We start from the raw sequence: 10417 nt of genomic DNA, 5'->3' as shown, positions 1-10417 counted from the left end.
AGGGCCCCAATCACACCTCAGAGGAGGGGCACACAGGAAGGGCCCCAATCACACCTCAGAGGGGGCCACACAGTTAGGGCCCCAATCACACCTCAGAGGAGGGGCACACAGGAAGGGCCCCAATCACACCTCAGAGGGGGGCCACACAGTTAGGGCCCCAATCACACCTCAGTGAGGGGGCCACACAGGAAGGGCCCCAATCACACCTCAGTGAGGGGGCCACACAGGAAGGGCCCCAATCACACCTCAGTGAGGGGGCCACACAGTTAGGGCCCCAATCACACCTCAGAGGGGGCCACACAGGGTCACAATCACACCTTAGAGGGGCACAATCACCTCAGAGGGGGCCACACAGTTAGGTGGACAATCACCTCAGAGGGTGTGAAACAGGGCCCCAATCACACCTCGGGGGGGGGTCACACAGGTAGGTTGACAATCACCTCAGTGGGGGCCACACAGTTAGGGTCCATTCTTACCTCAGAGAGTTTCCCTCCTCCATCTGGTGACATCACTTCCTCCCCAGTGCAGCCTGTAGAGGTGAGTCCTCCATCCTCTGGGGGCGCTGTGTACATTGTGTGTTCCCGGGGGAAGGGGGAGGAAGTCACACCTCTGATCTGAGAGGAAATCTGGGACTGTGAGTAACCATGAGGAGAATTATGTGTGGGGGAGGGGAGGTTTTCTCTATTGGATAAAAAAAAAATCCCAAAGCAGAAAATTTCTGTATAAAACATGCAAATCTCACATAAAAACCCTGAAAGTGGCTCCTCCCTCTCAGGTGTAGATGCAGCCTGAGGGCTCCTTCACATAGCGCTGCATTCTGATGAGTGACCCACATTCAGATCGCTCTTCAGAGGTCATGTGATGATTGCACCCCACATCCTCATACATTACACATGGGTGCAGAGCCGTCCTATTCACTGGAATGGGTCGTGTTTGGTGGAATTCATGGCATGTTTACCCCCCAGGTGGGCCGCGGCCTCTGCAGATAAAAGAGGAAGCAGTTGAGGGGGGTAAAATCACGGCTCACCTGCAGGGTTTTATGGCTCAGTGACACGGGGTGTATACATGTGTTTCCCTCCATTGGGATGTACACTGGGAGGAGTCACTTGAATGAGAGCCCCCCCCCCTTCACGGCCAATCACAGAAAGCCTGTCCATCCCCCACACAGGCCATGGATGGAGATCCCCCCCATGTGTTTCTATTATGAGGCTCATACATTAAGGTGACCAGATTTTTTAAATGAAATCCGGGAACATATTTTTTCTTTACTAGTAATGGCAACAATCAGCGACTCTCTGCCCGTCGCCAACCGCCTCACAGCCTCTCAAGTCTCACTCTTCGAGCCCCGGCTACTACTGGATGGGGAGCGGAGGAAGATCACTCCGCCAGGGAAGGCAAGGAGATAGGCAGGTGGCTGGCCAGGATTTGAGCCAAGGCAGAAGAACATGCGAGCGAAGCTTAATGAGCATACGCCCGAAACTGAAGAAATATTCCCTTCGCTCCGACCAGCACATCATCATCAGAAAGGGGCACAGATAATGGGAAAAATACACCCCCCTGTGCTAGTAGGCACGGCGGAGCGGGGGGGTGTAATTCTATTTTTTTAAAATTTTAATTCTGCACTGATTGGCCCGGATTCAGATAGGAGTTACGACGGCAATACGCCGTCGTAACTCTGAGTGTGCGGGGTCGTATCTATGCGACTGATTCGTAGAATCAGTTACGCATTGATTTCCCTAAGATCCAACCGGCGTAAGTCTCTTACACCGTCGTATCTTAGGCTGCATATTTACGCTGGCCGCATTTTTTTTACGTAGTTTACATAAGGCTTTTTCCGGCGTAAAGTTACCCCTCATAAAGCAGGGGTAAGTCATGTTAAGTATGAACGTCGGAAACGACCGTATTTTACGTCATTTGCGTAAGTCAATCGCGAATAGGGCTGTACGTAAGTTACGTTCACGTCGAAAGCATTGGCTTTTTGCGGGTTAATTTGGAGCATGCGCACTGGGATACGTTCACGGACGGTGCATGCGCCGTTAGCCAAAAACGTCATTTACGTGGGGTCAGCCATCATTGCCATACAACACGCCCACTGCATGGAGAATTTGAATTCCGCGGGCTTACGCCGGACCACATACGCTACGACGACCTAAACTTAGGGCGCAAGTTCTTTCTGAATACGGAACTTGCGCCCCTAAGTTACGGCGGCGTAACGTATCTGAGATACGTTACGCCCGCCGATAGATACACAATTGTATCTGAATCCGTGGCCATTGTCTTTGCAATTGCCCCTGCCCCCTATTAAATCCAATCTGGGGACAAAACCAGGGACAGACTTGGTCCGGGGACAGTGTCCTCAATCAGGGGACTGTCCCCTGAAACTGGGGATGTCTGGTCACCCTATCATACATCCCATAATAAGAGGTTTGGGCCTTGTTTGCACAGTAGGGGGGCCAGGCTAGGGTTGCCACCTTTTCTTCCAGCCAAACCCGAACACTTTAGCCACACAGGGCACGTTTGCGGCAAACAGTGGGTGTGGCCAAACTGCTCTTGCTGACATCATGGCTCCCCCTCAGTGATGCCAAACCTGCCCCCAGACAGCGGCCCGCATCTCCCGAATGGCAACAGATTTTTGTGTGACTATGTCAGTTACTAGGGGAGCCACAGCCCAGTCTAAAATAATGTGTCCGGGTTTCAGGCAGACTGAAACCCGGACACAAGATCCCAAACCCGAACTGTCCGGGTGAATCCTGGACAGGTGGCAACACTAGGGCCTGCTTTGCTGAGCTCTGATTGTAGGGGGGCCAGCTTCGCTGAGCTCTGATTGTAGGGGGGCCTGCTTTACTGAGCTCTGATTGTAGGGGGGCCAGCTTTACTGAGCTCTGATTGTAGGGGGGCCAGCTTCGCTGAGCTCTGATTGTAGGGGGGCCAGCTTTACTGAGCTCTGATTGTAGGGGGGCCAGCTTTACTGAGCTCTGATTGTAGGGGGGCCAGCTTTGCTGAGCTCTGATTGTAGGGGGGCCAGCTTTGCTGAGCTCTGATTGTAGGGGGGCCAGCTTCGCTGAGCTCTGATTGTAGGGGGGCCAGCTTTGCTGAGCTCTGATTGTAGGGGGGCCAGCTTCGCTGAGCTCTGATTGTAGGGGGGCCAGCTTTGCTGAGCTCTGATTGTAGGGGGGCCAGCTTTGCTGAGCTCTGATTGTAGGGGGGCCAGCTTTGCTGAGCTCTGATTGTAGGGGGGCCAGCTTCGCTGAGCTCTGATTGTAGGGGGGCCAGCTTCGCTGAGCTCTGATTGTAGGGGGGCCAGCTTCGCTGAGCTCTGATTGTAGGGGGGCCAGCTTTGCTGAGCTCTGATTGTAGGGGGGCCAGCTTTGCTGAGCTCTGATTGTAGGGGGGCCAGCTTTGCTGAGCTCTGATTGTAGGGGGGCCAGCTTCGCTGAGCTCTGATTGTAGGCTGAGCTCTGATTGTAGGGGGGCCAGCTTCGCTGAGCTCTGATTGTAGGGGGGCCAGCTTTGCTGAGCTCTGATTGTAGGGGGGCCAGCTTCGCTGAGCTCTGATTGTAGGGGGGCCAGCTTCGCTGAGCTCTGATTGTAGGGGGGCCAGCTTCGCTGAGCTGCCCTCCTGTCCCATACCTGGTTAGTGATCTCCTGGTTAGACAGCAGCAATGCGAGGTATGAGTGCCTGTGATCAGTCCAATAGACTGCGTGGTGGCAGCAGTCAGCTGGTGGATGTGGCAGCAGATACACTTCAGAAAAAGCATTCACAACATACAAATCGGACAAGATTCATTACAGAGTAGGGTGTCCCGGATTGCCCGGGACTGTCCCGCAATTGACATGTCTGTCCCAGGTCCCAGGCACCTTCATTCCGGGACAATACAATGTCCCGGAATGAAATAGAGGACACAGCCGCCCCCTACTAACTAATAACTACATTTCCGGAACTGGTTGCTAGGGCCAGCCCTGCCTGGCATCTTGTAACCAGTGACAATTTACTATCAGACAGTGAGACCGGAAGCGAGGCCTGCACCCAGTGCAGCACTGCTGTCCCCACCCACCTCAGCACCTCCTCCTTCTTCGGGACCCAGCGGCAAACAGCAGGGACTGGTGTGATCTTCACTCTCCAGATCGTGATGCCGCTCCTTTCCTTCTACGCACGCGGCTCATGTGGGAGTGACAGCAACACTGCATCTGGTGGCAGGCTATGGGTGGCAAACGGCACTGCATCTGGTGGCAAGTGGCACATTCACCTGACAAATAACCCGCCGCCAAATTCCCCATCAACCTCCGAGACTACATTACCCCCCACCCCCCTCATCTTTTTTTGGGGAAGGTGAGAGAGGGGGGGGGGTGTCCCTGAATGGCAGTTTGGAAATGTGGTCACCCTATTACAGAGAGCAGAATTGTTTTCAGAGTTGTAAGTCTATGGCCGGCCAATCAGAACACAGCCGCCCCTCAGGCTATTGGGCGATGCAGCTGGGATTCGGGACGCAACCTGTCAGTAATAAATGATAAAAAACATGGGAGGCTGCAAATGTTTACCCAGAAGTGTACAATTTGCTGGCGCGTTACGCAAAAGAAAGCGTGACAGATAAGTGTGTTTGCGTTGGGAGCGGTTACATCGAAAAACAGACACCGGACTCCGGAGGGTTCCTGGAGAGGCTGCGCTGACCATCAATGGGGCCTGATAAGGACAGGAGAACATAACACGCTCCTTTCATAAGTGGCTGTTTATTAACACGGAACCCGTACATCAAATAACGATGACTTCCCGTCCCACATCGCATTCCATTGGTGAGTCACCGCTGTGCGAAGGGCCAAAGGACTGCTGTAATCTAAAGAGGAACTCTACTACTACTTAACCACTTGAGTCCCTGGGTCTCTTTCTTTCTTAGTCACCTTTTGTAGTCCACCATAATATAATATATATAATTTTATTTGGACAGATAGTGATTTAAAGTTGTTATAAATAAAGTTGGGCCAAACACCCCCCCCCCCCCCCCCCAGTTCAGTTGGCACCTGAACTCCGAACCCCAATCAATGTCTATGTGACCTAAAAGTTCCCATTTTGAAGGCTTATATGCAAGTCATTTCCCATAAAAAGGGTATAGAGGGCCTGGCTACTGCCCTGGGGGACATATATGAATGCAAAAAAAAATAACAATTTAATTTCCCTTAAATATTGTGCCTGGGGTTCCCCTAGTCTGTCTGTAAAGTGGTGAATCTGTAGCACGTATAGAACCTGCTGCAGCAAAAAAATTACATTTAAATTGCCGACAATAGAGAAATGTAAAATAAAAAAACACTGTGTGGGGGTCCCCCTCCCAAATCCATACCAGGCCCTGCGGGTCTGATATGGATTTTAAGGGAAACCCCACGCCACTTTTGTTTTTTAAAAATGCAGCGGGGTCCCCCAAAAATCCATATCTGAGCATGCAGATCCAACTTAACCACTTGAGTCGCTGGGCCGCTTTCTTCCTTAGTCACCTTTTGTAGTCCACCATAATATAATATACCTGTATATAAATTTTATTTGGACAGATAGGGATTTAAAAGTAGTTGTAAATAAAGTTGGGCCGGACACCCCCCCCCCCCCAGTTCGGTTGGCACCGGAACTCCAAACCTCAATGAATGTCTGTGACCCAAACTTGAAAAATCAAAAGTCCCCATTTTGAAGGCTCATATGCAAGTTATTTCCCATAATAAGGGTACGGGGGGCCTGGGTACTGCCCTGAATGCAAAAAACAATAAAAAATGTATTTCCTTTAAATAATGTGCCTGTGGGGTCCCCTTAGTCTGCCTGTAAAGTGGTGCATCTGTAGCATGTATAGAACCTGCTGCAGCAAAACTGACACTTCTAAAGCAAAAAAAATTACATTTAAATTGCCGGCAATAGAGAAACGTGAAAAACGTTTCTCCCAAATCCATACAAGGCCCTGTGGGTCTGATATGGATTTTAAGGGGAGCCCCACGCCACATTTTTCTTTTTTAAATGTCGTGGGGTCCCCAAAAATCCATACTGGGCCCTTTTCTGAGCATGCAGCCCAGCAGGTAGGAAAAGGGGGAACAAGAAAGCGCCTGCCCCCCCGAATCATACCAAGCCATATGCCCTCAACATGGGGGAGGTACTTTGGAGTGGGGGAAAAAGCACCTTGTCCCCATATTGATTGGGTTGGGCTTGGCCCCTTAGTTCCAGTGAAGGGAACTCTTAAGCGTCAGCATTCCAAGACATTTTGGGCAATTTGATGCTCCCAACTCTGTGGAAACAGTTTGGGGGACGGCCCCTTCCTGTTCCAACATGACTGCACACCAGAGCACAAAGCAAGGTCCATAAAGACGTGGATGAGCGAGTTTGGGGTGGAGGAACTTGCAAAGAAAAGCAAGGTCCATAAAGTTGGACCTGTACCCACAAAGTTGGGGGCATGGAATTGTCCAAAATGTCTTGGTATGCTGACGCCTTAAGAGTTCCCTTCACTGGGACTAAGGGGCCAAGCCCAACCCCTGAACAACAACCCCCACACCACAAATCCCCCCCCCCCCCCACACACAATAATCCCCCCTCCACTAAATGATTTGGACCAGTGTACAAAGCAAGGTCCACAAAGACATGGATGAGTTTTCCGTTTCTAATGACCCTGTTAGGTGTTCCATGTGTGTATGTGACTGCAATGACCTTCTACAATGCATTGGGGCCTCATCAGCTCCCCCTGCAGGACTTGGATTAAAGAGATGTGACATCATAGTGAATCTCCTTTAAATGAATATTAAGAAGACAAGGACACCTTGTACACAGTTATAAACTTTGGCTTTTTTTTTTTTTTTATAAAACATAAACAACTTTACAAGCATTTTTTTCTATAACAACATTTTACACAATGAAATGAGTCCTCAGGACAGAGCCGTGTACAATCTACATATCTACAGAACACATTATTTCAGGTAAAGGAGACCTTCAGAACTCCGCTGAGGAGGTTTCCAACATTCTACGACTTTATAAGCAAGTGAATTACAGGGACGGACAGTCGCCCAAAAATGGGCGGGGCTTCAGAAAACACAGTTTCAATTAGAGCCTGATCGCCGGTCAGGGGGTCTCCCCCTCTGGTATGCCGGCCACACAGGCAAATGCTTTAGGTCTCTTACATGTGGATGCCTGATCCCATTCAATGGGAATTCCAATGCAGTTTTCCCATTGGGAAAGCCCAGGCGCCATGTACAGCTGTCCATAGACATACACTAGCCTCAGGTCTATGCCAGCACAGCCACGCATTCCTATGACACACAATAAACCTGGTGCTGGAGGACTAATGGGCTGAAAACCACTCTGCAAATTTCCATAAAAGTCCATGTAAATTTCATTAAGCAATTGACATGTGGGCGGTAAACACTGGCAGCACCCTTAAGAGCGAAGCAGACTCTGCAAAAACTAGGAAAAAACGGAAGGAGGCGCCAGACTAAGTACAATGGGTTTAATAAGACACAATAAAAATTGGCAACTCATACCGGAACCAACGTCATCGGGGAACGTGATGGGGTGGTAACGCGTTTCGAAACTTCCTGTTTCTTCTTCAGACCTAATCATCTAAACTCGCCCAGTTTTTTTTGCCTATATTAGACTGTCTAGTAATCCAATCAGGTCTGAAGAACAAACAGGAAGTTTTGAAACGCGTTACCGCCCATCCACAGCATCACGTTCCCCCGCTGACGTCAGTTCCGGCATCTGCACCATTTGCGTTCTACGCTGGCTCCACCGCGGCCATAAACGTCCCCTCCGGTCCAGGTCAGTTCACCACAAGATACCAATGCCATAATCCTATGCATTAAGGTGAAAAAACACCTGGCAATGGACATTTTCTATTGTATGGATGGGAAAGACGACGACGGGTGGGGGGGGGGGGGAGTGAGACCTTGATGGAATGAGAGCACGGGTGAAGGGATTGGTGCCAACAGACGATACATTCTTAAATATATATCGCTTTGGGATGTACTAACCCCTTTACAAAAAAGGTAAAAATACAAAAAAAAAGTATAATGGAACAAAAAAAAATAGGGTGATGACTAATAAAGCAAGAAAAACATTAAACAAAACATAAAAAAATAAATAAAATAATAATATGAAGTAGTAATAAAAAGGCAATTACATTGCAGAGGATGGAGGTGCAAACTCAAGAGATCACGAAAGGGGTGGGGCAAAATAAAGCCCCTCCTTCATAATTGGTTGTTAATGTCTTTTACAATAAAATATACAATGTATAGCACAGTGCTCAGAGATAATAATGTGAGGACACCTCCAAGGGGGAAGGCCTTCTCAATGAGTATAAACACATACAGACATATAGAGGTACAGTGGAACCTCGGTTTACGAGTAACAAGGTTAACAAGCATTTTAAAAGAAGAGCAACTTTAAAAATAAAAAAGATCTGACTCGGTTTGCGAATGTTGTCTCGCAAAACAAGCAGAATTCAAGCTAATGGGGTGTGCAGTACCGCATTTGGCCTGATGTGCAGAGGGGGGCGCCGGAGCTGAGCAGAGACGGAAATTCTCAGTTCCTGGGTGTTTCCAAGGGTTTCAGGAGGTCAGCCGAGCTGTCCTCTGGCCTTTCTAAGGCTCTCTGGCGCCCCCCACACCTCTGGCCACATGCCGTATTGCATGCCATTGAAGTCAATGCGGAACAAAATATTTTCGTTTCCATTGACATCTATGGGGAAACTCGCTTTGATATGCGAGTGCTTTGGATTACGAGAATTCTCCTGGAACGGATTATGCTCGTAATCCGAGGTTCCGCTGTATATACAACACATAAAACATACAACCATCAATCTTCATCATCAACATAAGACAAGTAAAGTGTATAATAAAAGTATAAGGGAGAAGTCCCCTTTAACATTCACAGAAGTGCTGAAATCGGTAGTAATACTTACAAGATGTGTTCGTTTCGGATCAGACGGTAATGACAAGTTTCAGAAATATTTCACATAGTAGCATCTCGCCAAACTATAATCCCTAGAACAGGGGTCTCAAACTGGTGGCCCTCCTGCTGTTGCGGAACTACAAGTCCCATCATGCCTCTGCCTATGGGGGTCATGCTTGCAACTGTCAGCCTTGCAATGCCTCATGGGAATTGTAGTTCTGCAACAGCTGGAGGGCCTCCAGTTTGAGACCACTGCTCTAGATGTACCGCTCTCCTCCAACTTTCTACTGCAATATGGGACTACGTTGGAGAGATTCTTCCTCACTTCCTGTCCTGCTGACGGTTCTTCCCCAAACAGGAAGTGAAGGAAACTCTCAGAGAATCAGACAGAAAAAAATAAAATCTAAACACAAAGTACAAATAGGCGCTGGATAGGGATTTTCAATGGGTCACTGATATTCTCACTGGGCAAACTTGCCTTGGACCAAAATCATGGGGACACCTCTTAGAAACGGGGGAAGGGTGGAGAATAAACATATGCACGCTGGAAATTTTCACTTAGTTTTCACTGAATCAATCAGTTTTCAAAATTTGTTTTGTGTTTTCAGCATTCATTTAGTGTCATTCTAAATAGCTGGTTGTTAAAAAATGTTAACATTAGATTGAGGCTCATTTTGTGAAGGGGAATCGGCTAGTTTTTTTAAAATCGAAGCTGTACTTATCGTTTTAGAGAGCGATCTTCTCCGCCGCTTCCGGGTATGGGCTGCGGGACTGGGCGTTCCTATTTGATTGACAGGCTTCCGACGGTCGCATCCATCGCGTCACGAGTAGCCGAAAGAAGCTGAACGTCGGTGCGGCTCTATACAACGCCTGCGCACTGACAATTGGCTACTTTCGGAAAATCGTGACGCGATGGACCGTCGGAAGCCTGTCAATAAAATAGGAACGCCCAGTCCCGCAGCCCATACTTGGAAGCGGCAGAGAAGATCGCTCTCTAAAACGGTAAGTACAGCTTCGATTTTAAAAAAACTAGCCGATTCCCCTAGACAAAATGAGCATGAATCTAAGGTGAAAAATTAACATTTCCGGGTGAACCTCCACTTTAAGGAGCAGGCAGCTGCCACATCCTTAACGGTCATGACTCATCTGCTGTCTGCAGGATCCCCGGCACCCCCCATTGTTGAGGTAATGTGGCCTTGTATGGTTCAGAAGCGCCCTCCCTTCTGAACTAGGCCAGGAAAGAGGGGAAAGGGGGGGGACAAGCTAATGCCCCCCCTTTCCTGGCCTAGTTCAGAAGGGAGGGCGCTTGCTTGTCACCCCCCCCCTTTCCTGGCCTGGTTCAGAAGGGAGGGCGCTTGCTCCTCATCCCCCCTTTCCTGGCCTGGTTCCCCCCTTTCCAGGGGGGGGGGCGCTCGCTTGTCCTCCCCTTTCCTGACCTGGTTCAGAAGGGGGGTCGCTCGCTTGTCCCCACCTTTCCTGGCCTGGTTCAGAAGGGGGGGCGCTCGCTTGTCC

Source organism: Rana temporaria, chromosome 13 (assembly GCF_905171775.1).
Source record: "Rana temporaria chromosome 13, aRanTem1.1, whole genome shotgun sequence".
Lineage (NCBI taxonomy): Eukaryota > Metazoa > Chordata > Amphibia > Anura > Ranidae > Rana > Rana temporaria.
This window is presented reverse-complemented; position numbering follows the sequence as displayed.